The sequence below is a fragment of the Lithobates pipiens genome, unplaced genomic scaffold (assembly GCF_037356315.1).
Source record: "Lithobates pipiens isolate NorthernLeopardFrog02 unplaced genomic scaffold, aLitPip1_a1.2 Scaffold_22, whole genome shotgun sequence".
Classification (NCBI taxonomy): domain Eukaryota; kingdom Metazoa; phylum Chordata; class Amphibia; order Anura; family Ranidae; genus Lithobates; species Lithobates pipiens.
Window position 1 is genome coordinate 92,419,914 of NW_027507784.1, and position 22,479 is coordinate 92,442,392.

Below are 22,479 nucleotides of genomic sequence, written 5' to 3' on the forward strand. Positions count from 1 at the left end.
AAAAACGATAATGTACATATCGTACTTAGTGGTTGGGCTCTCCGGGGTCCTCATTTCAAATACGGGCCAGGACATGATCTGCACAGAGTTTGCATGGTCTACCTGTGCTCACCTGGGATCCTTCCCACACTCTAAGGACATGCTGGTCAGGTAAATGGCTCCTGTCTAAATTAGCCCTAGTGTGAGCATGTGATATACAGATCTTAAAATTAAAGCTCCTTTAGGGCAGGGGCTGATGCGAATGCACAATAAGTAAATTGTCAGCTCTACATACATGTCTATAATAATATCTGGAGCCTAAATGTTTTAGTGTTAGATCTGTAGAGAATCATTTAAGTTTCTTTTTTTTAACCAGCAATGTCCCATTGGGGGGATTCCCTTAATTTCCTATCCAGGAGACACAACAGGAAGTGAGCAGAAATCTCTTCAAATTTAGGGGAAAAACTGCACTGTGCATTTTCTGAGAGTGCTCCCTGGCACGGGACCTGTTTAAGACCTTGGAACCAGAGCTCAAGGACTTGGTGCCACAGACAAACATCACACACTTTGGTGTGCTGAACAGACTAGCCTGTGGGACTTTTTCTCAGGAGGACATTGATGGCTCCTGTCGGGTGATGTGTTGCTTTAAAGTGATTGTAAAGGCACAAGGTTTTCTACCTTCATGTGTTCTATGCATGAAGGTAAAAAACCTGTGTGCAGCAGCCCCTCATAATAGTTACCCGAGCCCCCTCTCGATCCAGAGATGTCCATGAGAGCCTTGCCTCTCTGGGGACTCGTACTCTTCATTGGCTATTGGCAGCCAATAGCTCCCGCTGCTGTCAATCACAGCCAGTGAGCCAATCAGGAGTAGGAGGGGATGGTGCCAAACACACAGAGCAGTGGCTAGACACGGGTGCCCCCATAGCAGGCTTTGTGGGCACTGACAGGTGGGAATGCCGGCATGGGCCACGAGAAGAGGAGGATGCAGGTCACGCTCTGAAAAAACCTGTGCATTATTTTAATGAAGACAAAAATTAAAGGTTTACAATCACTTTAAGGACGCTTTATGGTGTGCCAAAAAGCGCCTCATCCACCAGTGGGAGAGGATGTCCATTGAGGACTGTCACAGTCTGGTTCGCAGTCTGCTCAGAGACTATAACTTGATGGACTTCAATGTGGAAGAGGGTGTCTGAAGATTTCCCCTTCCTCCACTCTCCCTTGTGTGTCTTTGTCCTCTCAATAAAGATTCGGGCCTGTGAACTCTTTTTAACTCCCACCCTTCCATCACACCCGTTGCTTTTTTAATTGTTTTTGAAATGTTTAGAATGATGCATGCCTTGATTTAGTAGAAGTGCCATGCAGGATGTGTGGGGCAGGAGTTCAACTTGGGCACTGCATGTCAGCCATTGCATTGCAAGTTCAATAATGTGTCTTGGTCAATGCCTTTCAGGGGAAAGTGGCATCATGCATGAGGTGATGGTTTGAGGAAGTTTGCTCCGCACAAAGCTTTAGGCATAATACCGCAGGGTAAATGTATTTATTTTGTGATTTCTACTGTATATAGTGTATACATGCACTGTGTCGCAGTACAAGGTTGAATGTACCCCGATTCGATATTTTGTTTTTTTATATATTTTATATAAAATAAAGTATATTTTTTGAACAAAAAATGTTTTGGCAGGAGTTGGCCTGTAATCAATTCAGTGTAGATATTAATGTGAGGAAGGAGTGTTTGTTGTCATAGAAATATGATTGCAGCATCCACTAATAAATCAATACAAGCTGCTGCTGTCCTAGGTGCTGCACAGGATGTCCTTTTCTGGAGAGGCTTATCTGGAGACATTTTGAGGAATATTTACTCAAAATACTTTTCATATCTTTTCTAAACTGAAACATTTTATATTCTTCACGTTTGCTGTCAAAAGTGTATGTAAAGGCAAACAATGTAACTTAGTAGGTGAAAACTTGTAAAGAACCGGTTCAGTCTTTTTTGTTGTTGTTGCCTTTCTATCCTATTTAACCAGGTGATCATGCCAACAAGGGTACTTCCTGTTACAATGTGACAACACTGATAATGCAGTGTGCCATCCTAAGCACCTGACGGCCCCCACATATTCAGCCTGTCACATTGCAATGAGAGTCAGCAAGTCTTTCCAGAACATCCTTTCAGCTTTGACAGACCTCAGATCTGAGAGCTGTGCAGTCACAGCTACGGTGCCTTGAAACGCACACCTCAGCAGCTATGGCAGACAGCTTCTAGTAAAGGAAAATGGGCCATACCGTGCCTTGAAAAAGTATTCATACTCCTTGAAATGTTCCACATTTTGTCATGTTACAACCAAAATACATATGGGAACAGGGACAACATTTTTTTCCCAGTAAAAATCTAAATTGTATTCCTGCAAATTAATTGGCTACTTATATGTTAGCTGATTTCAAATTTCTAGAATATTCTTCAGTAAAATCAGGCGATCCAACTAACCTATAAGAACAAACAGGAGGTTATAAAAGGATTTTTACCAACGAATTTCATCAGAACAATGGTTGCAGCAGAAGAAAAAGGCACCCCCCCCCCCCCCCCCAATATGTTGCAGTCCTTTTCCCCTCCTTTCTATTAATCAAATATCCCCATTTTGTCATGGGGGATAGTGTTTGTCATTGTTTGGTTGGTTCGAGCTTTCAAAGCTGAACCATTGGTATTTATAATCCATGTGTGATTATAAATGTAATATCGTCAATGTAATTTTATTGGTTATTGTTATTGGTTATATATATCATCATATCAATAATAAAGGGCCGCGACCATTCATACCACATATTAAAGACTAATAGTTTTTATTATATCTAAAGTTTAGGTTATGAAATTTGAATTTGTCCTCTAGTCCCATGGCCCAGTCAAAGTCCAGACCTAAATACTTACCTGGCAGGGGAGACAACATGATCACGAAGGTGGTTCTCCCAGGGCGAGGCTCGGCCATTGCACTCCGGCTGTGCTGACCTCTGCGATTTCCTCAAATGCAAGAAACTCGACTGCATAATTTGTGGTAGTGGGGGACTGCGTTCATGCTTTCCCCTAAAACAAAAAAAAAAGAGGAAAAAAAGTCCAGACCTAAATCCAATTGAGAATCTGTGGCAAGACTTGAAAATTGCTGTTCACAGACGCTCTCCATCCAATCTGACAGAGCTTGAGCTATTTTACAAAGAAGAATGGGTAAAGATTTCCCTCTCTAGATGTGCAAAGCTGGTAGAGACATCCTCAAAAAGACTTGCAGCTGTAATTGCAGGTGGTTCTACAAAGTATTGACTCCGGGGGGCGCCATACAAATGTAAAAATTTAAAACCATTTATCATTTTCCTTCCACTTTACAATTATGTGCCACTTTTTGTTGGTCTATCACATAAAATCTCAATAAAATACATTTACATTTTTATTTGTAACATGACAAAATATGTAAAATTTCAAGGGGTATGAATACTTTTTCAAGGCACTGTATAACCCATTCTCCTTTACCAGAAGCTGCCATAACTGCTGAGGTGTGCACAGCCCTATCTGTTAAAAAAAATGTGCTGGCACAAAAGGCAGTATACTTTATGACAAAGTACACAAAATACAATTTTTTCCAAGGGTTTGGTTCTACTTTAAATCATATTGGTAGATTTTAAAAATTATCTTTATGTCAGGCACATGGAAAACTCCCTTACATGCCTATGCATATTTATGAAATAAATGCTCAGGTTGTATTCTTTTCAGGTTTATTTGAAGTAGAACTAAAGGCAAAACTTTTTTTTTTTATTGGATAGAGTACGAGGGTTATAACACTTTTCAGGGTCATTTGTTTTCAACTGTGTCCCAGGGAGATTTCCCTTTGCTTCTTGTCACCGCTCCTTAACCGCTTCTACCCATTGAAATCAATGGGGCAGCGCGTCTATACAGCGCTGGAGCGGCTCTTTGAGGGCGGTTTTAACCCTTTTTCGGCCACTAGCGCCGCTTTACCGCCGACACCGCTCCCGCCCCAGTGTGAAAGGGGCCTAAGCAGGACAAAGAGAGAGGGTGAATCTTTCTAACTGAGACACAGACTGCAATAAAAGCTGACAGGTGTTCTAATCACTCTCCACTCTATACAAAACTAAAAAAAAAAGTTTTTCCCATTAGACCCCTTTCATACCTTGGCGGTTTTCATGCGCTTTAGCGGTAGAAATAGCCTCTGCTAGGTGCCTGAAAACCGTTTCCCATTCATTCCGCTGCGACTTTTCACACTGCGGCGGTCTGCTTGCGGTACATTCCGAAAATTCCTGCAAGTAGCATCTTTGGGAGGGTTTGGGAGCGCTATATTTAGCGCTCCTAAAACAACCTGCCCATTGGAATGAATGGGCATGCAACACGGGAGTTTTTAACCCCTTCTTTGGGGTTAGAAGCCCTCACTAGCGGGCAAAAAGCGCTGCTTAAATAGCGCTAAAGCGCTGCTAAAATAAGTGCCGCTTTAGCGCTAATGCGGCTGTGGACCCAGTGTGAAAGGGGTCTTAGTTATAGATTATCTGCCTGCCAGGGTATACAGTGGGTATAGAAAAGAATCACCCCTCTTTAAAACAATCACATTTTGTTGCTTTGAAGCCTAAAATGAAGTCAGACACAGCTTTTGTGTCCAGCTGCAACTTATAACATCCAGGTGAAAGATATAACATCAACATGTCAGAAAAAAAAATCAAAATCAAAAATAGAATTACTGAGTTGGAAAAAGGACCCCCCCATGTCAGTATTTTGTTGAACCACCTTTTGCTTTAATTACAGCCTTTAGTCTGTTAGGATATGTCTCTACTAACTTTTCACATCTAGATCTGCACATCTTTGCAGAAATTTTCAACTTCAGTTCGATGGTGACCATTTGTGGATTGCAGTCCTCAAGTCATTCCACAGATTTTCAGTGGGGTTTAAAGCGGAGGTCCAGCTGATTTTTTTTTTTAATGTTATCAGCTACAAACACTGTAGCTGCTGACTTTTAATAAACACACTTACCTATCCAGGGTGCCCCGCGATGTCGGCCTCCCGAGGCCGATCCGTCCAGCGGATCGGGTCCCAGCGCCACCATTCGAACTAAGGGAAACAGGCAGTGGAGCCTTGCGGGTTCACTGCCCGTTTCCCACTGTGCATGCGCGAGTTGCGCGGTGCTTTGTGAATGGCCGGCTGTGTTCTGGGACACACACAGTTCCCAGAACACAGTGCGGCCTATTCCCCAGAAGACAACGCGAGGAGGAGAAGAACGAAGATCACTGTGGAGTAGGAAGTGGCAGATTAGGACAATCTGCCTAGCAACAGCCATTTCTGGGCAGTAAAAAAACATTTTTTTTTCCAATTAGTTTTTATTTAGGGTGCACCTCCGCTTTAAGTCTAGGCTCTGACTAGGCCAGATTTAGCTCCCATGGAGTTATTATCTGATTGCTTACATCTCCAGAATTTCTATTCCAGAGATGTAAACAAAGGGCAGTATGTGTGACGTAATTCACGCATGCTATGCCCTGCAAGTACCGGCTGTCAGTGGAGAACTCAGAGGAGGGAGGTAGAGGACTGGGAGGAGGAGCTATGCCTGATACATGAGGAGGAGGAGCTGGGGCTCGGACTGTGAACAAAGTCACCATCAGGATAGAAGGACATGGGGGACTGAAAATGCTACCAGGAAGGTAAATGCTTGGTTTTGTATGTGTGTGTATGCATGTGTATGCAGTGTATAACACACTGCATACACATACACATGCATACGTGTTTCATGTATGTGTGTGAATGTATGTTGTATGGATTTTTTATGTATGTACATAGATGGTACTGCTGTGCTATGTATAGAGGATGGATTGAAAAGAATCGCAGGTGGTGCTGTGAGCTGGATTGTATGTAATCATGTCTCCTAAACTATATACGTTACATGCACCTGACCTCCACACTTTATACATTACACACCTGACCCCTCCACTGCATACATTCCATACGCCTACAGTCTTTATGTAGGTTTTAAGACCCTCCCACTGGTAGCGCAATTTTGCCAAACCCACCATTCACCACAGCGTGCTCCGTGCTCTGCTATTATCCCTGCCTCCATTCTTAGGAACCTCAGTTGCCTGCTGTTATCACGCACATGTTCCCTTTTGCAACTAAAAACGGGTATTTCCATGTTTGGAGGCACTTGGTGCTCAGGCAGCCAGTCACTAGTGTTGTTATGTGGGCAGGCTGGTCCAGTATAGCTATGCCATTCAGATCCTAACTGATCTGGAGTCCAGCTTTAAAGTGGAAGTAAACTCATCCATTTAACAGTTTCAAAAAAACGTTACATTTCCGGCACATGCTGGGAATGTAACACTCCCATTGGTTGTTCTCTCAACCATCCAATGGCTGGTGTCATAGCTGATCACATGTGCAGCATCATGGCAGTTGTAGATGAAACAGAGGCCAAGATGGCAGCATCCTTGGCTGAAAACGATAGGAGGGTTTACTTCCACTTTAAATCACAGTGCGGCCTATTCAGTCATCAGATAAATCTGAAATAAGTACTTCCGGGATTTCCTTTGAAAAGGTAAACCTGGCACAAAAAGCTGATTTGATCTTATTATTTGGTTTCATGTCACCCTTCCCCCAGATCCTTCATTCATCTGCTAATCTCAAGTGTGAGGCTGTTTACAATATTACACTCACATGGCACTGCGTCCTGAGCCGGGCTCACTCAGGTAATGGAATGCGGCATTTTGTGTCACTCTGTATGCCGCATGCAGATTTTGAATCTGTGAAAAGTCGACAAAGTCTTAACTAGCGCTGCAAGGGGTTTGTTTACATTAGCGTTATACCTCCTCCTTGTGGTCTCTTTTAACCCCTAAAAGTCTAAACTGCTGCGCTGCAACCGTGTGTGTTCACATGTATGGGTTGCGTTCAGTGGGCTGCACCGAACGCAGCGGAGGGGGTCATTTTTGCAGCAGCATATACTGTATATACTCCCATATGGCTGCCTTTTCAGCTTAGGGAGGTGGTAAAAATGTGACTCAACTCCTTTGACTACCCCCAGGGACAAGTGTAAACTAAACAATCATTTAATATTATTATTATAATACGCGATTTATATAGCGACAGTTTACGCAGCGCTTTACAATGTATAGGGGGGACAACACAATTACAGTACAATACAAAAGGTACAGGAGGGCCCTGCTCTCGTAGCGCTTACATTCTAAAGGGAGGGGATGGTGGTACAAAATGTAATAGCTGCAGACAATGATTTGATGCGGGTGGCTCGGGTACAGTAGTAGTTAAGTGGGTGACACAAACAAGACATTTTTTACTCAGAATTGATTACTTTTTATGTTTTGATGGAGAAACTCAGGATACTTTGGTGCCAGACTCTCACTTCTTCACAAGTGTAAACAGGGGCGGACTGACAACTCATGGTGCCCCCGGGCAATAGAAGATTATGGGGCCCCCAGGCAATCAGACATTATGGGGCCACACAGTATACACAAACACACACACACAGTATACAATCACACAGTATACACAGACATGTTTCTATTGGCTGAGAAGGTACTGGAGAGGTGGGGCAGCTATAATCTAAGGATTTTTAGACCAAAAGGATGTTGGTAAGGGACATTTCAGAGACAGATGTAAAAAAAACACATATTTTTACGTACTTTCCCTGGTTTTACTGAGGCTGGCAACCCTGATGGGGCCCCCTAGTGGCACGGGGCCCTCGGGCAGTGCCTGAGTGGCCCAATGGTCAGTCCACCCCTGAGTGTAAACTAAGACTAAGAGAGGGTGGTTAGACTTTGTGTTGTCTTTAACCACTTCAATATAGGGCATTTTCACCCCCTTCCTACCCAAGCCAATTTTCAGTTTTCAGCGCTGTCGCACTTTGAATGACAATTGCGCGGTCGTGCTTTACTGTACCCATAGTAAAGTTTTATCATTTTTTTTCCCCACAAATCCCCACAAAATTCCCCAGCTTTCTTTTGGTTGTATTTGATCATCTCTGTGTTTTTTATTTTTTGTGCTATAAACAAAAGAAGAGCGACAAGTTAAAAAAAAAAAAACAATATTTTTTACTTTTTTGCTTTAATAACTATCCAAATTTTTTTTTTTTTTAACGAAAGCTGATATGTATTCTTCCACATATTTTTGGTAAAAGAAAATCGCAATAAGCGTATATTTATTGGTTTGCGCAAAAGTTATAGTGTCTACAAAATAGAGGATAGTTTTATGGCATTTTTATTATTATATTTTTTTTACTAGTAATTGCAGCGATCTGCGATTTTTATCCTGACTGTGACATTGCGACGGACACATCGGACACTTTTGACACCATTTTGGGACCATTCCCATTTATACAGTGATCAGTGCATTGAATACTGTATAAATGTCACTGGCAGTGAAGGAGTTAACTGTGTTACCTAGGGAGTGATTCTAACCGTAGGAGGCGGGGACTTACAAGAGTAGGAGACTGATCAGCGTTCCTCTGTACTGGGAACACATGATCGGTCTCCTCTCACCTGACAGGACATGGATCTGTGTATTTCTACACACAGATCTACGGTCCTGCTCGGTTAACGGGCAATCAAGGGTGCCCTGCGGACATTACGGCCACCGGGCACGCGCATCGGCTCTCGCGCGCGCCCCCAGATGGCTGGGAAGCCCAGTACGTCATATGGGAGATAGGAGATCCCTCCTGCGGACGTCATATGTACATGGGCGGGATGCGAAGTGGTTAAAGAGGAAGTAAACCCCGATGGGTTGTACTTCCTCTTTTGCTCCCCGCATGGCACTTACCTGCTAATGAAGCCTGCACTGCCCCTTGTGCAGGCCGCGTACATCTTCGCCCCTCTTCCTTCCGGGGCTGCAGACTCTGTGACTGGCCAGAGCCACGTGACGTCACTCCCACGCATACGCGCAGGAACCATCAGTCATGGCACATGCTGGGGGAAGAAACGGCACAGTGGTCCGGTTCTTCACAGCGCGTGAGGTGATGATGACATTGGCACACTAAAAGTGAATATCTCCTAAAGGCCACATGTTTAGGAGACTATAGGTAAGCCTTATTCTAGGCTTACCTATAGGTAAATGTCACACAAAAGGGTTTACAACCACTTTAAAATGGTATAAAACACAAAAATATACATTTATTATATTACAGCTTACTAATTATTAAATGTGATGGCTGCATTCATTTTCTTTTATTTAGGATTTCTTTCGTTTATTTTCATCTGGTAGATGGTAAATGTAGCCATTGTAGCCATTGGAGGGTTTAGACAAACCATTTACCATTGTCAGGGATGCTTACAGTGGTCAGCTGTTATTTATGTTGTAAAACGTTTATCCCAAAAGGAAAAATAAATTGTTTGCTGTAACTGCTTATAAAGTGTGAGCTGGCGTTTGACTTCAATTTGTTAGTGTATCAAAATCTGCTAGTAAATCAAACACTCTCCGCCCCCCAGACTGACAATGCTGCTGTCCAAAGGTGCCTCCTGTGCTCCTTTATCCAGAGTGGGGGGCACTTTAATACAGGAGGTGTGTTACTGACTAGATCACCAGGTGCAAACAGGGAAAAAGCCTAAAGAGAAAACAAATGCAGCCATCAAATCTAATGATTGGTAAGCTGCAAAATATTACATTTTTGGTATTGGGTTTAAAGTGGTTCTAAACCTCAGACATGAAATATGAACAAAGCATATCCCTCTATAGTGTGTACTTGTCTCAATTCAGAGCATTATGGGGGTTATTTACTAATGGCAAATCCACTTTGCACTACAAGTGCACTTGAAAGTGCACCCCTCATATTTACAGCGACTGTACTTCCAAGTGCACTTTCAAGTGTAGTTGCTGTAGATCTGAAGGGGACATGCGAGGAAAAAAAAAAAAACATTTTAGTTTGCACATGATTGGATGATAAAATCAGCAGAGCTTCCCCTCATTTCAGATCTACCTCTCAGATCTCAGATTTACAGCGACTGCTCTTCCAAGTGCACTTGCAGTGAAAAATGGATTTGCCTTTTGTAAATAACCCCCTAAGTGTAATTTCTGTCTGCTGCTTCATAAGTCACTTCTGACAAGTTTTCCTGACACCAAGAGAAAATTGATGACAGGGAAGGGACCTCCATCTCATTGACAGCCTCAGCTCTGTCTCTATGAGCTGTGTGAATGGGGGTGTGTCTCTTTCCTCCAATCGGTTGTCAGAGCTCTCCTCGTGGAGCTCTGCAAAGTAAAACTTTGGGGGTTATTTACTAAAGGCAAATTCACTTTGCACTACAAGTGCACTTGAAAGTGAAGTCACTGTAGATCCGAGGGAGACATGCAAGCAAAATAAAATACAGCATTTTAGCTTGCGCATGATTGGTTGATAAAATCAGCAGAGCTTCCCCTCATTTCAGATCTACCCCTTAGATTTAGAGTGACTGCACTTCCAAGTGCACTTGCAGTGCAAAGTGGATTTGCCTTTTTTTTTTAAATAACCACCTTTATCTCTCCGCCCCTTTTTTTCTGACAGCTCAGTAAAGCTTTAGCAATTCTTTACCTTGAACAGGTAGAGAAGAGAAGACAGCAGATAAACAGGTACAACTTGTTTAAGAGGATTTGTTTCATCTCTGTGTATCATCTAAGACCAGTCACTTCACTAGGTTGCATAGTTACATTGTTCTGGTTTGGACCAGTATGTAAGTATGCATATGCCATAGCTATGGGACTGCCATGCAAGAACTACTGTAGTAAATAGTAATCACTGCTACTATTGTGATCCTGACTGTCTTCTGGGTCCTGTGTTATGCAGCTGCACTGCTGCATAGTGAACAGAGGGGGTCGTTGCTCAGCACGGGCTCCATTCACAGAACACCCTGTATTTTTTGTCAATAAATTCAAAGTGTTCTCTGATTGGACAAAGTGGAGAGCCAGGGAGGAGAAGTCACAATCTCCATCTTGTCCAATCAGTGAACGCCTTGTATTCAGGGACCATGTCAGGTATGGAATATGTATAGTTACATTGATCCAAGATAAACTAATGTCACTATATAAAATAATCCATACCTGGAATTCAGCTGAAAGGTGACTCTGTACCTTTAAAAAAATCCAGCCTGTAAAAGAAGAGTATTAATACTTAAGGGCTGTACACATGGGCCGAATATCGGGCGGAACCGACTTTCAGTCCGTGTGTATGGCAGCCGGTCTGACATCCAACTTCTGTCGAAGGGGCTTTACTGAAAAAGGTCTGCCGATCAGCGGTGTGTTCTGGTGGGGGGACTGCCCACTGTCAGAACACAATAGCTCAGCGGGGGAGATCACTGTACTAACATTGGATAGTTAGTACAGCGGGTCCTCCCTAGCTCTTCAGTTTTTTTTTCGTTCAGCCTGCTGGGTTGAATTTAAAAAACTTCTAGTGCGTACTAGACTTTAGGATGGCCATAGACGGCTCTATTTTCAAATTAATTGAGCCGTCCATCAAGAGTTATTGTATTCCAATAATTTTCAATGGGTCCATCAAATTATCACTGGGTACACTGGCTACAGTTCAGTTCCACTCCACAAGATGGGGACACCCCTTAAAAAAGTGGGAAACACCCAGAATTGAGAATCCACACATGTACAGTACAACGGGAGTGCAAAATAATCATTCAAGAGTCCAAGATTTTAATAGTAAAAAAAAAAAAACTTGTTTCAAGGCCAAACAGCTTTCCCTTCATCAGGGCCCAGGAATTCTGATTGTGTTTAAATTGACTTAAATAAGCAGATACTAGATAGATACACTATATTACCAAAAGTATTGGGACACCTGCCTTTACACGCACATGATCTTTAATGGCATCCCAGTCGTAGTCCGTAGCATTCAATACTAAGTTGGCCCACCCTTTGCAGATATAACAGCTTCAACTCTTCTGGGAAGTCTGTCCACAATGTTTAGGAGTGTGTCTATGGGAATGTTTGACCATTCTTCCAGAAGTGCATTTTTTCCATTGCCTGGTTGTGTATTCTTTACAAATATATGCCTTTTAGTAAATCCATCCCATTGCAGAGCTTTAAAATAATACAATATACAGGTGGTCTTGAGAAATATGTAGTGTTAAATGTATTAGCAGATTTACTTACACTAACAAACTGAAGCCAAACTCCAGCTTACACTTCATAATCAGTTACAGCAAACCTTCCTTTTGGGATAAAGGTTTTACATGAATAAATAAAAGTTGAGTGTTGTAATCACCCCTGCCAGCGATAAGGTGTTTGCCTATTACATGTAACTTGATACATTCTGCTGAAGAACTTGTGCTTTTGAAAAACAACAGACTTGCTGGCTGGATCACTAGGTAAAAATGGAAGAAAGACTAAAAAAGAGAACTAATACAGCCATCACATCTTAGAATTGGTAAGCTGCAATATACTGTCTGCTGTTTGCTTTAATATAGCCTATTGAAATTGATGGTCTTCTGATGTATGGAAATGTCCCAAAAATTGCAGTGACAAGTCACACATATTTTGCGGCACTGCCATGCTTTGTGTTGGAATCCATGTGTATTGTGTTGTGCGTAGTGCGTTGGGATGATATTTAAAATAAATGGCACATTTGCACCAATGCATATAAATGCATATGTTAATGTGTGCGTTCCACAATGCTAGGTGTAAATTGGCCCTAGAAGTAAGGATTTGCCTTCTACAGTGCCATTCAACAGGGATGTTACTTTGAAGGGGGTGGGAGGGATATGGGTCTATACTTTTTTTTTACATAGTGACACCTGTCAAGGGATTTCATATATATATATATATATATATATATATATATATATATATATATATATATATATACACACACACACACACATATATTTCTTTTTTTTAAATGTATTTATTCATATATATATATATATTAATATACTTTATTTTATACATAATATATTTTATTAATTCATATATATATATATATATATATATATATATATATATATATATATATATATATATATATATATATATATATATATATATATATATATAGATAGATGTATATATGTACCTATATATATGTCATACTGTCATTTCCTTTCCTGTGTTCCTGGAATACAGTTGCTAGAAAGTTAACTTTAATTAAACATCTCAATGTGTTTTTTTGTATTTTTTTTTGTTTTTTTTTTAATCAGCAGGCTTAGGAAAAGTTCTAATCTTGTCCAACTCTGCTCCGTGATAGAGCTCAGAGATTCCAGCGTGCATTTGTACATTCCATCAAAGTGTTTTCTGCAAGGGAGGCTGTTGTGCTGTAAAGGTGGTTTGATAAGAGCCCTGCACCACCAACCCCAGACCTGTACCACCAACCTCCACCATACATTATTCCATAGAAGGTATTTGGGTGTACACATATTCCTGTACCACCCTGTACCACCATTAAACCAGGGAAATTTCTGACCACTTGCAACATACATTATAAATCAGAATGTCACAGCTAGACTATCACTTAGAAATAAGCTTTTAGCACCAAGCAGATCGTAATTTCACATTGACATGTCTTCCTGCTCATTGATTGTAACACATAACATAGGAAGGAGCTAAATTACAGTAGTACTGTGTTATATTGTATTGTATTGTATAGTCACGTTCCAGACTTTTTAATTATCTGTACAAGAAAACGCTATTGCTTCAGACTAAACCACCAACCACACACTTTGCAATTTGAATGAACAATGTTCTTTGGAACTAATGACAGTTATATAGTGCATATATATCTGACTAAATACAAACTTAAAGAGTAATTTGTTAAGGCTACAACTACATAGTCTTTGTATATATAAAGGACATCAAATAGAAATTACACATTTAAAATGAAATTATTGTTTTTATATAGCAGTTTGATCATTTCAAACATCTTTCCAAAAATCACTGAAAATATCAAAGTGTTAGGCCCCATTCACACCTGAGCGTTTTGTAACTTGAAGCCTGAAGTTACAAAACGCTGGAGGGGAAAAAAATCTATTATTCTCAATTAGACATGTGCAGAGTAAAATATTTCGTTTCGGAATTTCGTTTTCGTCTGAAAACTTAATTTATTTAGTTACTCCCGAAATTCGTTTTTATTTATTTCGTTTTTCGTTCAAAAATTGCATTCGTCCGAAAATCCACATGAATTACGGTCGAATCTGTCTTGGAAGGCTTATGGTGTCTGTCGAATGTATAAAGAAGATTCGACGGAGCTAACTATATAGCATACTTTAGAACCCTATTAAAGTCTATGGGACTCCAACGTTCAAAATCTAAAGTGCTAATTTTAAAGGCTAATTTGCAAGTTACTGTCCTAAAAAGTGTTTGGGGACCCGGGTCCTGCCTCAGGGGACATGTATCAATGCAAAAAAAAGTTTTAAAAACGGCCGTTTTTTCGGGAGCAGTGATTTTAATAATGATTAAAGTGAAACAATAAAAGTGTAATATTCCTTTAAATTTCGTAGGGGGGGGTTGTCTATAGTATGCCTGTGAAGGGGCACATGTTTCCCGTGCTTAGAATTGTCCGTGCACAAAGTGTCATTTATGCAGGAAAAAAAGTCCTTTAAAATCACTCGCAGCTATAATGAATTGTCGGCTCCCGTAATACAGAGAACACTCATTGAAAGTCATTGATAAAAAAATAAATAAATAAATAAATTAAAAAAAAAGCGTGGGGGTCCCCCAAATTCAATTACCAGGCCCTTCAGGTCTGGTATGGATATTAAGGAGAACCCTGCCTCAAATTTAAGAAAAAATTTGACGTGGGGTTCCCCCTAAATATCCATAACCAGACCCTTCAGGTCTGGTATGGATATTAAGGGGAACCCCGCGTCAAATTAAAAAAAAAATTGACGTGGGGTTCCCCCTAAAAATCCTTACCAGACCCTTTATCCGAGCACGCAACCTGGCAGGCCGCAGGAAAAGAGGGGGGGACGAGAAAGCGGCCCCCCCTCCCTCCTGAACCGTACCAGGCCACATGCCCTCAACATTGGGAGGATGCTTTGGGGGTCCGTGACCCCTCAAAGCACCTTGTCCCCATGTTGATGAGGACAAGGGCCTCATCCCCACAACCCTGGCCGGTGGTTGTGGAGGTCTGCGGGCGGGGGGCTTATCAGAATCTGGAAGCCCCCTTTAACAAGGGGACCCCCAGATCCCGGCCCCCCCCCTGTTTGAAATGGTAAGGGGGTACAAAAGTACCCCTACCATTTCACAAAGAAAGTGTAAAAAATGTTTAAATAAAACAAACACACTTTTTAAAAATTCCTTTATTAAAAATAAAAAAAGATTCCAGCGGCGGTAATCCACTCTTGCTATCCAGCGACGGACGGTCAGCTCTCCATCGATGTCTAATGTCATCCAGCGCAGCTCAGCATCCTTCTTCTGTCTCCTCCACGGAGACACTGGAGGCATTCCGGCGCTGACGTTTCTTATATACGGAGGGCGGGGCCACCCGTCACCTGACCCCGCCCCCCTCTGACGCAAGGGGAAACCCGGGGTTCCCCGTGACGTATGGGTGACCCCGCCCCCCTCTGATGTAACGGAAACCTGCCTGTGTTACATCAGAGGGGTGCGGGTCACCCCTACGTCACAGGGAACCCCGGGTTTCCCCTTGCATCAGAGGGGGGCGGGGTCAGGTGACGGGTGGCCCCGCCCACCCTATATAAGAAACGTCAAGCCGCCGGAATGTCTGTAGTGTCTCCTCCACGGAGACAGAAGAAGGATGCTGCGCTGCGCTGGATGACATTAGACATCGATGGAGAGCTGACCGTCCGTCGCTGGATAGCAAGAGTGGATTACCGCCGCTGGAATCTTTTTTTTATTTTTAATAAAGGAATTTTTAAAAAGTGTGTTTGTTTTATTTAAACATTTTTTACACTTTCTTTGTGAAATGGTAGGGGTACTTTTGTACCCCCTTACCATTTCAAACAGGGGGGGGGGCGGGATCTGGGGGTCTCCTTGTTAAAGGGGGCTTCCAGATTCTGATAAGCCCCCCGCCCGCAGACCTCCACAACCACCGGCCAGGGTTGTGGGGATGAGGCCCTTGTCCTCATCAACATGGGGACAAGGTGCTTTGAGGGGTCACGGACCCCCAAAGCATCCTCCCAATGTTGAGGGCATGTGGCCTGGTACGGTTCAGGAGGGAGGGGGGGCCGCTCTTTCGTCCCCCCCTCTTTTCCTGCGGCCTGCCAGGTTGCGTGCTCGGATAAAGGGTCTGGTATGGATTTTTAGGGGGAACCCCATGTCAATTTTTTTTAAAATTTGATGCGGGGTTCCCCTTAATATCCATACCAGACCTGAAGGGTCTGGTTATGGATATTTAGGGGGAACCCCACGTCAAATTTTTTCTTAAATTTGAGGCAGGGTTCCCCTTAATATCCATACCAGACCTGAAGGGCCTGGAAATTGAATTTGGGGGACCCCCACGCTTTTTTTTTAATTTATTTATTTATTTTTTTATCAATGACTTTCAATGAGTGTTCTCTGTATTACGGGAGCCGACAATTCATTATAGCTGCGAGTGATTTTAAAGGACTTTTTTTCCTGCATAAATGACACTTTGTGCAGGGACAATTCTAAGCACGGGAAACATGCGCCCCTTCACAGGCATACTATAGACAACCCCCCCCTACGAAATTTAAAGGAATATTACACTTTTATTGTTTCACTTTAATCATTATTAAAATCACTGCTCCCGAAAAAACGGCCGTTTTTAAAACTTTTTTTTGCATTGATACATGTCCCCTGGGGCAGGACCCGGGTTCCCAAACACTTTTTAGGACAGTAACTTGCAGAATCTTTTCTCTCTGTCAAATCTTTTTTCTCTGTCGAATATTTTCTCTATATAATCTTGGACTAATAGAGGTAAGGTTAAGCACATTCGACCACAGGTTCTATAGACAGATTGTTATCGTCAGAGTCATGTCGAATCTCCTATTCTATATCGAACTGTTGTAACAATGAAAACGAAAATAGAGCATTTATTTATGTCGGATCTTTCGTTTTTCGGATTTTGTGCTTTCGTTATCGTTTGTCAAAACGAAAACGAAAATAGCTGAAATTCGGACGAAAATGCATTCGGACGAAAACGAATGCACATGTCTATTCTCAATGGAGATGGTTCACATCTCCACTCCATGTCACCTGAAGCTCAAACAAGTTCTGGACCCTTTTTTGTCGCTCAAAGCAGGCAGATTTGGGCGTTTTTCTTCTTTTAACATTGGTGACCTTTTGCCCTGCACAAAATCGCGGCAAAACACTGCAAAAAACGCAGCAAAATCGCGGCAAAAAACGCTGTAAAATCGTGTGATTTTCTGCCTGAAAACATTATGCTCAGGTGTGAATGGGCCGTAAACTGTTTTAATGCATTGATTTTATTTACCGTACATTAGTGTAATCTCATCTACATACAGTATGTGTCTAAAAAATATGAGTGCACATTCTAACTTTAGCACAGCTGTAGATTTTGCTGGATAGTAATTTATCACTTTAATAGAAGTGCACATTTTTACCATGAATACTTACAATTTAGGTTCCTCCTTCACCCCCTGTAAAATATCATATTTAAAAAAAGAAAATTAATTTCACCAACATTTTGCTTTCAGATCTTTCATTTTACATTTTTTTTTTTCTTGTAGCAGTCATATGACTATTTTCTGACTACCAGCCAATACAAAAAACTTTAGCAACAAAAAAAAAAAACAGCTGGCAAAGTCCTTCTGAAAACCAGTAAAATAAGGGTCCGTTCACATGGGTGGCTGGGAGTGGCTCATGACAAGAATTAGTGGTTCTTGCTGGCACAGCTGCGTCTATCATATTTTTATTTTACACAAATTTTATGGCCAGTGCTGCCACTGTTTACATATAACTGCACATCTGAGCCTCTCACTGACCCAGGGTGCATACAGTGGGGATGGCATTTCTGGGCACTTACAAAAACAGGTGTGGCACTAAGTATGTAACATTACTATCAGATTGTCTGCTGATTTTTTCCATCAGATTTACCAAAACCATATAATATGAGGTCAAACCTTAGGGGTTTCAACGTGTATGCAATCAGGCAGGCCCTTGCACTACATGGTTTTGGTAAACCCGAAGGAAAAAATCAGCAGACAATCTGATAGTGTGTATGGGGCTAAACATTAACATACGCTATAGCATATATACACATATCATAACCATGCATCCGGTGATAAAGAAATACATATATGTGACTCAAATCAACTCCTCAAATAACATATATCTATATAGATATATATATATATATATATATATATATATATATATATATCTCAATATATCTATATAGATAGATATATAGATATAAATATTGGGTTGGCCCACCTTTTGCAGCTATAACAGCTTCAGATGCACAGATTTGTTATTCTGGCCAGTAAAATGAATCAACGCCCAAGAACCTGAAGTGCCTAAACATGTTTACAAGTATAGCGATACCCTCACTTAAGAGGGCCGCAAGTTTGGTTTGGGTCCTGAGCACAGCTCCGCCAACCCCCCGGCAATCTGCACTACCCACTTTGGCACAGTTAGTATCTAGCAATACACATTAAATCGCTTATACTCTAAATATGTGTGTGTGTGTGGGTGGATAACTCAAGCTCATAGACAATCCTTGAAAGTATATAACTGACTTTACTTATTGGTTTTATAAAAGGAATAACATGAATCAAACATTTGGATTGCAACACATAATCAGGTCCCTACAGTAACCAGTAATAAAGATAAACAGAGTAATCAGCATAATAAAGTATTGCTATGCAACTCTAGCGCTGCCCTTTTTCAGCTACTTCCCCACATGGGTAAACACCCAGCACTGTCTACCTATGCAGTCAGGCCTGACTGATCTAAATGGAAGTCCAGTAAAACAATATTCGCTAGCAATCTTTCGGTGGTGCACTTGACGAACAACTTTGTAATCCAAACATATAATAAAGATAAAGCATCTGTCTTTAAACAGCTCTCACCACTCGGACAAGTCCAAGTCCGGTTTCTCTGCCTTTTCGTCTAGGAATCCACCGACCTCCCAGTCTTCAATCCTTCTGGTGTACTGCAGCAAAGATGAGAAAATGTCTCTCAGGTGCAACTAAGCTGGCAAAGAGCTCTTTGGAAAAGAGCACAAGGCCCAGGCTTCAGGCCTTGTGCTTTCAGCAGTTCAGCACAGACCTCCTCTTGCTAGGAGAGAGGGGGGTGTCCAAAGAGAGCGAACTAGGCCTCTCCCCCTCCTTATATTTCCTCCCCCATAAGTCTCTGGGGCATAACTCAAAGCATCCTGGGAACCAGCGGGGTTCTGGGAACAGTAGTTTTATAGTTCTTAAAGAGACCCCGCTACACACTCCCCCCACTTAAACTCTTTGGTCCCCAAAGATAAACTTTTAACACATATCCTGTACCAATTTTGAAAGTGCTGAGTATGATGTTGGTACAGGGAATTTCCACCAGAACTCAGAGGTGGGGTTCCCTGTCCCACAGGTCACACTGACATGAGTGGCCTGCCTAACTGTGCCAGAAAGTGAGCTGGGGTTGCCCTCCACCAAATGGTCAGTGGAAGGATTAGAGCGTTCAGCACTTCTTCTAGCAGTCACAACAGAGTCCTCAGAGCTCTCTCCCATTTGAGAGTAGGTTAGCTTCTTGGGGGGTCTCACAACTCGGCGAGCTCTCTGTTCTCTTGGGACTTCAGGCTCTGGTGCCACAGGCTCTACTTCAGGAACACATTCTGACAGCATCACTGGTTCTGGAACATCGGTTCCTTCCTCTTCTGAGTAAATGCTAGGGATATCTTCCCAGCCTTCAGGCACACCACTAGATGGAATGAACTCTGTAGCTTCTGGGTTCAGTGTCCCATCCTGTGTATCCTCAGTAGGTGGGAGATCTATGGCAGAATTTCCTGGAGTTGATAAAGGCCACAGCCACTCAAGCTCTCCTCTTCCACCTTCACCTTGTTGGGAATCTTGTCCATCTCTAACCCGGGAGGTCTGAGACCGAGTGCTAGGTCCCGGGGTATCCAGAATGGAAACAGATTCAGGTGGATTTCTCACTGGAGGTATTCTGACTGCTTCAGTAAGCGGGAGCAAATGATTCCTGTGCCAAGTTTTCAAGGGCCCCACTTTCCCCTCTGGTTTTAGTTTATACACAGGCAATCCAGGTAGCTTTCTGCAAATGACATAGGGCTCCGATCTCCATCTATCAGCAAGCTTGTGCTTCCCAGGGATCCCCAGATTGCGTAGCAGTACACGGTCCCCAGGCTGCAGGTCTTGAACTCGAACCTTCAGATCGAAGTTCCTCTTGTTGCGGGCTCCCCTTTGGTCCGAGGCCGCCTGAGCTCGTTCATGGGCCACTTTCAAATTGTGTCTAAGTCGGTCCACATATCCCTTGTGGGAGGTAGCAGAGGCATGGTCTAGGGAAATGCCAGAGGCCAGATCCACCGGCAATCTTGCTTCTCTCCCAAACATGAGCCGGTAGGGGGAGTAACCCGTCACATCACTTGTGGTGCAGTTGTAAGCGTGCACCAGAGCTGATATGTGTTGGCTCCAGTGTTGCTTCTTCTCTGTCTCTAGAGTTCCAAGCATGTTTAGTAAGGTCCGATTAAACCTCTCAGGTTGGGCATCTCCTTGTGGATGATAAGGTGTAGTCCTAGTCTTTTCTACTCCCAATGAGTCCAGTAGGTTCCGGATCAGACGACTCTCAAAGTCCCTTCCTTGGTCTGAGTGGATTCTCTGTGGTAATCCATAGTGGACAAAGTATTTTTCCATGAGCACCTTGGCCACAGTGGAGGCCTTTTGGTCTTTGGTGGGGAAAGCCTGGGCATAATGGGTGAAATGATCGGTTACCACCAGAACATTTCCCAATCCACTCAAATCGGGTTCGAAGCAGAGAAAGTCAATGCACACCAGATCCATTGGACCCTGACTCTGTAGGTGGCCCATTGGGGCAGCTTGATGGGGTAGAGTCTTCCTCTGGATGCATCGTGCACAAGAACGGCAATATTCCTCCACTTCTGCCCTCATACAGGGCCAATAGAACCGGCTTCTGACAAGCTGGAAAGTTCTCTCCGCCCCTAGATGGCCATGCTGGTCATGTAAGGCAATTAGTACCGTCTCTCGGTGCTTCTCTGGGAGAAACAACTGCCACTTATCTTCTGAGTCATCAGAGGGGCCCCTTCGGTAGACCACTCCCTGATGTACTTGTAGATTATCCAACTCTTTCCTCAGCAGGCGAGCCTCCTTGGAAGGGTGATGTCGAAGTCCCTCTGGATTCTCGTTCTCCAAAGCTTCAAGGACCAATCTCCCCATGGGGTCTTCCAATTGGTCATAGCTCAGCTCCTTTCTGGACAGCTTTGGCAGGAGTTCCTCTGCTAGTTGAATTACCCCACAGTAGGGTTGAGGGACTCCCACTGCGGTGACTCCTATCTCCTCTGCTCTGGAGCCCCCTCTTGCTTTAAACTCAGCACCCTGACAGAGTGCTCGCACTCCTTCCGGTGCTACCTGAGTCCAGTCTTCCCAGTCATCGACCATGACATGAGATCTTCGGGACAGGGCATCTGCATCCCTATTTCCAGCCCCTGGTCTGTATTTTAGACTGAAGTTGAATCCGGATAATGCAGCCAACCATCTGTGTCCGGTTGCATCTAACTTTGCAGTAGTGAAGAGGTAGGTCAGAGGATTGTTATCTGTCTTTACGGTAAACTCCGCCCCATAGAGATAGTCCTTCAGTTTGTCTACTACTGCCCATTTGAGGGCCAAGAACTCCAATTTATGAGTGGGGTAGTTCTTCTCCGAGGGAGTCAGGCTCCGGCTCACATAGGCCACTGGTCGCAGCTGCTCTTCATACTCTTGATAGAGCACTCCGCCTAGGCCCTCATGACTGGCATCGACATGTAGCTCATATGGTCTGGTGGGGTCGGCATAGGCCAGGACTGGGGCCGTGGTAAGGCTCCTCTTCAAGGTTCGGAAAGCCTCTTCACACCTGGGTTTCCACTGATCTTGAACCGACTCACCGGCCCTCCTAGGTCCCAAGCCATCCTCTTCTCCTTCAGTCTTGAGCAATTCGTTCAGTGGCTTGGCAATCCGGGCAAACCCATTCACAAATCTTCTATAATAGGAGCAGAACCCCAGGAAAGATCTGAGCTCTGTGACTGTTGTCGGTCTTGGCCAAGAGGTAACTGCCTCCAACTTCTCAGGGTCTGTAGCCACTCCCTTTTCAGACACTATGTGTCCCAGATAGTTCACAGAGGATTGGTAAAACCGGCACTTCCCGGGAGAAAGCTTGAGTCCCTCTTCGCTGAGTCTTCTCAACACCTTCTCCAACCTGGCCTCATGTTCTTCCAAAGTCTTCCCGAAGACAATGACATCGTCCAAGTACACAAGGACTTCTATGAGGTTCATGTCTCCAACGGTCTTCTCCATGAGGCGTTGAAAGGTAGCAGGGGCTCCAGACAGGCCCTGAGGCATTCTGTTGAATTCAAAGAATCCCACTGGGGTTATGAAAGCTGTCTTCTCTCGGTCTTCCTGGTGCATGGG

At 43.1% G+C, this 22,479-nt stretch overlaps 1 protein-coding gene and 1 non-coding gene across 3 annotated transcripts in view; both read left to right on the forward strand.

Moving 5' to 3' along the window:
• LRP2 (LDL receptor related protein 2) overlaps positions 1–22,479 on the forward strand; it is a 348,324-nt gene that overhangs the window by 61,255 nt on the left and 264,590 nt on the right. The window lies entirely within an intron of this gene.
• On the forward strand, positions 2,892–3,055 carry LOC143925771 (U1 spliceosomal RNA). Its single transcript, XR_013262045.1, has one exon. It is a non-coding gene; the product is annotated as a U1 spliceosomal RNA (small nuclear RNA).